The 7,500-nt window shown below is 47.8% G+C and overlaps 1 protein-coding gene across 5 annotated transcripts in view; it reads left to right on the top strand.

The window, feature by feature from the left end:
• Positions 1-7,500, top strand: part of LOC119573194 (tetratricopeptide repeat protein 7B-like) — a 136,126-nt gene that overhangs the window by 111,210 nt on the left and 17,416 nt on the right. The window lies entirely within an intron of this gene.

Raw genomic sequence — 7,500 nt, 5'->3', positions numbered from 1 at the left:
AATCCCTCCCCCCCCCCTCCCCCCTCTACTTCTTTCTCATTATTCCCCCGTATTAATATTGGCCTTATGGTGTGCTGGTGATAGTGACAGCTTATATTGTAATGAATGGGGCTCGTGCTGTGGATCGGGATGACACGGGCGTTGATGGAGAGGAGGTGGAGGTAGTGATGGTGATGATGGCGATGATTTCGAGGGGAGGTAGTGATGGGGATCTTTTAAAGGGAGGTAGTGATTGTGATGATTCTGAGGGGAAGTACTGATGGTGATGGCGATAATTTTGAGGGGAGGTAGTGGTGGTGATGGTGACGGCGGTTATCGTGTCAAGGAATACAGCAATGATGGCGATTGCGAGTTGTTTAGATCTATCCCCAGTGGCTGCCTGTCTCAGTCATGGCACTGAGAGAACCCACGATGGCACTTGCCCCCCCCCCCTTCTCTCCTTCCTCCTCTCCCACCTAGTCGCGAGGAGAAAAAGAAATAGGGAGAGAAAGAAAAGAAAAAGAAAGGAAACTACAAAACACTAAGCAAGACCCCCTCCCCCCCCTCTCACCAACCCTCTCCTCTCCCACTTCGCCGTGAAGAGGAGAAGGAGGAGGGGAAGAGAGAGATACAAAGATGAAAAGAGAGAGAGAGAGGGAGAGAGGCAAGGAGACGGAGGAGGAGGAGGAAGCGCCTCAATGAGTAGTAGCCTCGAGGCCCAGTGACCCGGACTATTTTTGTATCATTTAATCATAATAAGGCATCGATCCTTCGCCCCCCCCCCACCCCGTGATAGGCTTCTCTCCTCCCCCCCCCCCCCCATGAAAGGCTTCGCTCGCCTCCTCTCCTCAACCAGACACATGATTCGTGCTGCTGGCGTGGGGGGTGGCGGGTAGGGGGAAGGGGCGGGGGAGGAATCAGAGGGGGAACGAATGTAAAATCGAGCATCTTAGCATCTTTCAGCCTACTTCTGTGCGTGTGCCTACCTCCCCCCCCCCCATCTCCCCCTCTCCCCATCTCACTGCTTCTGCCTACCTGCCCCCCCATCTCCCCATCTCACTGCTTCTGCCTACCTCCTCCCCCCCCCCATCTCCCCATCTCACCGTCTCCGAGATAGTGAAGAGTGCGGTATTCTTGGGGTTTTCTTGGGAGGTGGGGGGTGGGGGGGTCAAGAGGGTACTTTCTCAAGGGCGAGGAAAAAATAATAGGAGGGGGGGGGGAGAGAGGGAGAGAGAGAGAAGAGAGAAAGAAAAAGAGAGGAAAAAGAGAGCAGGGGAAGGCGAGATAGAGATGGAAAGATAGAGAGAAAGGGAGAGACAGAGAGAGAATGAGTGGAAGGAAGGGCGCGGGGGGGGGGGGGGGAGGTGTGATTGGTGATAAAGGGTTGAAGCCTCGCGGCGGATGTATATTGACTCGGATAATGACCCAAGATAAGATAAGGGGGGTGAGGAGGCCAGAATGAGTTATATATATTCCTGACACAGAAAAAAGAAATGGGCGATTTCATTGGTTCGGTGGCGGTGGGGGTGTTGGTTTTCCGTTGTACTTTCCGTCAGTCTTTGATTGGTGTGGGTATTTCTTGGTGTGTGTGTGTGTGTGAGGTGGATGGGTAAGGGGAAGTGTGTGTGTGTGTGTGTGTGTGTGTGTGTGTGTGGGTGTGTGTGTGTGTGTGTGTGTGTGTGAGGTGGATGGGTAAGGGGGAGTGTGTGTGTGTGTGTGTGTGTGTGTGTGTGTGTGTGTGTGTGTGTGTGTGTGAGTGGATGGGGTAAGGGGAGTGTGTGTGGGTGATGGTGTGTGTGTGTGTGTGTGTGTGTGTGTGTGTGTGTGTCTGTCTGTTCTGTATGTGTACGGAGCGCAGGGAGGGAAAGGTAATCAGTTCGAATCAGAATGTTTTCAATAAATGCTGAATGGCAATTTTTCCTTCTTACTTCCAGGTACGTATGTCGCTGTGCGTTGCCTTTCGACAAAGGTATGGGATTTCCTGAGGTGAGTAAAGGGAAGAGAGCGATGCACGAGAACGGACGGAAAGCGAGTCAGCGAGGAGGTCGGCTGATGAGGGAGATAAACAGGAATGATAATTATATTATCAGAGGAAGAGACGACTGCGTGTATGGGGATATTTGTGTGTGTGTGTGTGTGTTATATATATATATATATATATATATATATATATATATATATATATATATATATATATATATATAATATAATGTGTGTGTGCGTGCGTGCGTGCGTGCGTGTATGTATGTATGTGTATGTATGTGTATATATAATATATGTATGTGTGCGTATGTATGTGTATACATACATATAAAATGTGTATACATACATACACATACATAGAGAGAGAGAGAGCATGGTGAATTTATGCACATATAAGTACATATTCACATGTACTTATATGTGCACGTGTGCGTGTGTGTGTTTGTTTTTGTTTGTTTGTTTTGCGCACGCTTCAGGCATGGTTACCGGCGGCACCGCTTCCCACGAGAAGCCGCTTCGGGAGGCACCAGGAAGGACGTGAGAGGGAAGGCGAGGGGAGCGAGGGCGTGCGGGCGGCCGGGGCGGTTCCGGGCAGTCCCCAGGGCAACGGCGGTGTCCTAGGGAGGCCGAGTCGATAATGAGCCTCTCCGGGGGGCGAGGAGCGGCCTCTAATGATATTAGATGGGCCTTTATGGCTGTCGCGCTCCCGTGGCTGATACTGCGTGTGCTTGGCCGCTCGCGGACACGGGGCTGCAGTCTTGCCGACGGGTAAATTTATATATATATGGTCTCACACACACACACGCGCGCGCTTGTGTGTGTGGGGGGAGGGGTGTCTGTGTGTGTGTGTGTGTGTGTATGTGTATGTACGTATTTATATATGTATATATTTATGTATGTATGTTTGTATATATGTGCGTGTGTATGCATAGCATAGCATACTGCATATATACACATAGGCGTCAGATAAATGGATATTTGCATCTGTAGTATCCACGCATAATATAAGTGTATTGCATGATGATTGCATGTTAATTTCCATGTATGTTTATGTGTAGGTCCTATGCTTAGGGGAGTGTGGCGGGCGTTTTGCGCGTGACAGGTAAATAGAGCAGAGAGAAAGGGAGAGGGGGAAGAGAACAATGGGAAGAGGAAGGCGAAGGAGGAAGCAAGCCGGAGGGGGGGAGGGGGGAGGGGGCGAGAAGAAAGGGCACGAGAGAACCTGACGATGACGAGAAGGTGGAGGGAGGTTCCCCTTCCTCCGCCTCCTCTTTCTCTTTTTTTTTTTTTCTTCTTCTTCTTTCTTCTTTTTCTTCTTCTTCTTCTTCTTTTCTCTTTCCTCCTCTTCTTCCTCCTCCTCCTCCTCCTCCCTCTTCTTCTTCTTCCTCCTCCTCCCCTTTTCTTCCCCCCCCCTTCCCCCCCTTCCCCCTTTTCCTTCCCTTTCTTTTTTTTCCCCTTTTCCCCCCCTTCCTCCCCCATTTTCCCCTCCCCCCCCCCCTTTCCCCCTCCCCCTTTCTTCTCTCCTTTTTCCTCCTCCCTTTTCCTCCCTCCTTCCCCCTCTCCTTCCCCCTCTTTCCCCTCCTTTTCTCCCCCCTCCCCTTTTCTCCCCCCCCTTTTCTCCCCTTCTCCCCCCTTTTCCTCCCCCTTTTCCCCCCAAAAACCCCCCTTTTTCTACCTTCCCCCTCTTCCCCTCCTCCCCCCCCCTGCCCCCCCCCTTCCCCCCCCCCCCCCCCTCCCCCCCTTTTTTTTTTTCCTTTTTTTGTGTCCCTTTCCCCTCCTGTTCCCCCTCTTTCTTCACCTCATCATCTCGCACCACATCTTCCCCCCCCCCCCTTTTCCCCCTATCATCATCCTCCTTATCATCATCAGCATCAGCATCACCCTACTCCCCCTCCCTCTCCCCCTTCTCCCCCCCCTCACCCCCCTCCCTCACATCCCCCCCCCCCCCTTGTTTGAGGTGAGGCAAGGCGGTGTAGGTTTCCACTTGGGTTCGCGATGGCTGTGCGGGAAGGGGGTTTCCCCTTCTTTTCTTCGCTTTTTGGTTTCGCGGCGAAGGGGGGTGCGTTCGGGTCGTGTTTTCCCCCGCCGTGAGTGGGGCGGCAGGGGCCCGGGTCGTGCCCCGTGGGGTGGACAGGCGGGTCACGTCATGCCCTTCGGGGGGGGGTGTTTTGCTGTTTGGACTCGTCTTTTTGGCAAAAGGTGGCTTGTTTGGTAATGGGCAGTAGAGACACAGTAAACCCAAAACAAAAAAAAAAATATATTTTAAAATTATATATATAATAATATTTAAAATTATATATATTATTTAAATTATATTATATATATATATAATATATATAAATTTTTATATATTTATATATATTATTATATATATATATATATATATTTTTTATATATTTTTTTATATATTATATATATAATATATATAAAAATTTTTTTATAAATATAAAAATTTTTTTTTTTTTTATAAAATATTATTTTATATTTATTTTTATATATAAAATATATAATATATAATCTTAATATTATAATTATATAATATATTTTTTTATATAATATATTATAATATATATATTATATATATTTTTATATATATATAATATTTTTATATATATATATATATTTTATATTATCGGGGGGGAAAAAAAAAAAAAAAAAAGGGAAAAAAAAAAAAAAAAAAAAAAAAAAAATGAATAAATACAATATTATTTAAAAATAAGTAATTAAATAGATTAGTTTATTATAATGATTTTGAGGGGAGGGGGAGAGGGGGGGGAGAGGAGGGGGGGGGGGGGGGGGGGGGGGGGGGGGGGGGGGGGGGGGTGCGGGGAAAAAAGGGTCCGGGGGGGGGGCCCCCCCCCCCCCGGGTTTAGGGGGGGGGGGCCCCGGGGGTCCTGTGTTGTGGTGTGTGTGTGTGTATGTGTATGTATGTATTTATATATGTATATATTTATGTATGTGTGTATATATGTGCGTGTGTATGCATAGCAAAGCATACTGCATATATTTGCATCTGTAGTATCCACGCATAATATAAGTGTATTGCATTATGATTGCATGTTAATTTCCATGTATGTTTATGTGTAGGTCCTATGCTTAGGGGAGTATGGCGGGCGTTTTGCGCGTGACAGGTAATAGAGCAGAGAGGAAAGGGAGAGGGGAAGAGAACCCAATGAAGAGGAAGGCGAAGGAGGAAGCAAGCCGGAGGGGGGAGGGGGGAGGGGGGCGAGAAGAAAGGGCACGAGAGAACCTGACGATGACGAGAAGGTGGAGGGAGGTTCCCCTTCCTCCGCCTCCTCTTTCTCTTCTTCTTCTTCTTCATTTTCCTCCTTTTCCTCCTCCCCCATCTTCCTCCTCCTCCTCCTCCTCTTCTTCCTTCCCCCTTCCCCCTCCTCCTCTATTTCTCCTCCTCCTCCTCCTCCTAATCTTTCTCCGCCTCTTCCTCTTCCTCTTCTTTCTCCTCATCCTCATCCTCTTTCTCCCCTTCCTTTTTCTCTCCCTCCCTCTCTCCCTCCTTTTCTCTCTCTCTCTCTCATAACCATCATTTTTCTCCACCTTCTCCCTCTTCCTCCTCCTCAACCATCATCATCTGCGCCTCCTCCCCTTCCTCCTCCCCCCCCCCTCCGTCCCCCCTTCTTCCTCCTTTTTCTGTGCTTCTCTTTCTCCTCCTGTTCCTCCTCTTTCTTCACCTCATCATCATCGTCACCATCATCTTCCCCCCTCCTCCTCTTCCCCCTATCATCCTCCTCCTTATCATCATCAGCATCAGCATCACCCTACTCCCCCTCCCTCTCCCCTTCTCCCCCTCTCACCCCCTCCCTCACTTATTCCCCCCCCCCCCCCTTGATTGAGGTGAGGCGAGAGTCGGTGTGGGTTTCCACTTGGGTTCGCGAGTGGCTGTGCGACGGAAGGGGTTCCCTCTTCTTGGCTTCGGCTTCGGTTTCGCGGCGAAGGGAATGCGTTCGGATCGTGTTTTCCCCTTGCCGTGAGTGGATCGTGCCCCGTGGCGTGGACAGTGCGTGTCACGTCATGCCCTTGGGTGGGGGTGATCTTCTGCTGTTTGGACTCGTCTTTTCGTGCATGGATGGCTGGTTGGATAGATGGACAGGTAGAGACACAATACACGCATATATACATTATATATATATATATATATATATATATATATATATATATATATATATATATATATATATGTGTGTGTGTGTGTGTATATATATATATATATATATATGATATATATATAGAGAGAGAGATAGAGAGAGAGAGAGAGAGAGAGAGAGAGAGAGAGAGAGAGAGAGAGAGAGAGAAGGAGGGAAGGCAGGAGAGAGAGAGAGTGCAATAGGAGGATGAACAAATCATTAGTTCATCCAAAACATAAGAAACACAGCTTCAAAATCAGATGTAGTCTCCTAGTCACGTGAACTTGACCTTCCCGAGGGTGACCTCGCGCGGCAGAGACGGGCGGGCGGGCTATGCTCAGGTGACCTTGGCGTCGGGGTCGGGGTCGGGGGGTCGGGGCGGGGCGGGCGGGGCGGGCGGGGCGGGTGAGGGAAGCGTTTTATGATTACCTGGAGGTCCGCCAGGTCCTCCGCCTTGCCTCTCCCGCTTTCCTCTGCCTTCGCTTTCCACCCTTTGGTCTCCATCGCTTGTCCTTCCTTCCGTCTGGACCCGCGGTCGCACCAACCGCAATACATCAACGGCAACTATAGCAATAATAAGAGCAGCATTAACGCTAATATAAACAACAACAAGAGCAAAGAAATGGGAGCAAAGGAGAAAAGCAGTCGGCAAAACCACGACGAGCAGAGCCATCCGCCCATAATCGCCAGTTTAAAATTCAGATGGAGCTTTCCCCTGACGTGGTGGGCTGTCTCCGTCGCCTCCGTCGGCACGGGGGGACCGGCGAGCGAACTGGCAATGGCGCGGCAATGCCCTCCGCGCATCCCCGCTTGAGCCGGTGGTTCCGCGACTTGACATTTGGAGGCCGGGATGGGGCGTTGGGTGTATGTGTGTGTGTGTGTGTGTGATTGTGTGAAGAGATTGAATCTGTCCTCGGTTTCCTATAACTACAGCATACTGATGAAGGAAAGGTAGCTAAATCTGGAGTGCTGTGAGCGTAGAGTTACGGTGGTGGGGACAACTAATGAATTTGCACGCCATGCACAGGTTCACATTAAGCACCGGTGTTATCTCTCTCTCCTCTCTTCACTCTACTCTCTCTCTCTCTCTCTCTCTCTCTCCTCTCTCTCTCTCTCTCTTATATATAAATATATATATATATATATATATATATATATATATATATATAGATATGTATATTATATATATATATAGATATATTATAATATATATATATATATATATTATATGGGATGTATATTAATATATATATATATATATATATATATATATGTATATTATATATATATATAATATCATATATATATATATACACATATATTTATTATATATATATGTCTATTAATCTTACTATTACTATTACTCTTTCCCTTTCTATATCTCTCTCCCTCCTTC

Source organism: Penaeus monodon, chromosome 5 (genome assembly GCF_015228065.2).
Source record: "Penaeus monodon isolate SGIC_2016 chromosome 5, NSTDA_Pmon_1, whole genome shotgun sequence".
Taxonomy (NCBI): domain Eukaryota; kingdom Metazoa; phylum Arthropoda; class Malacostraca; order Decapoda; family Penaeidae; genus Penaeus; species Penaeus monodon.
This window is presented reverse-complemented; position numbering and strand designations above follow the sequence as displayed.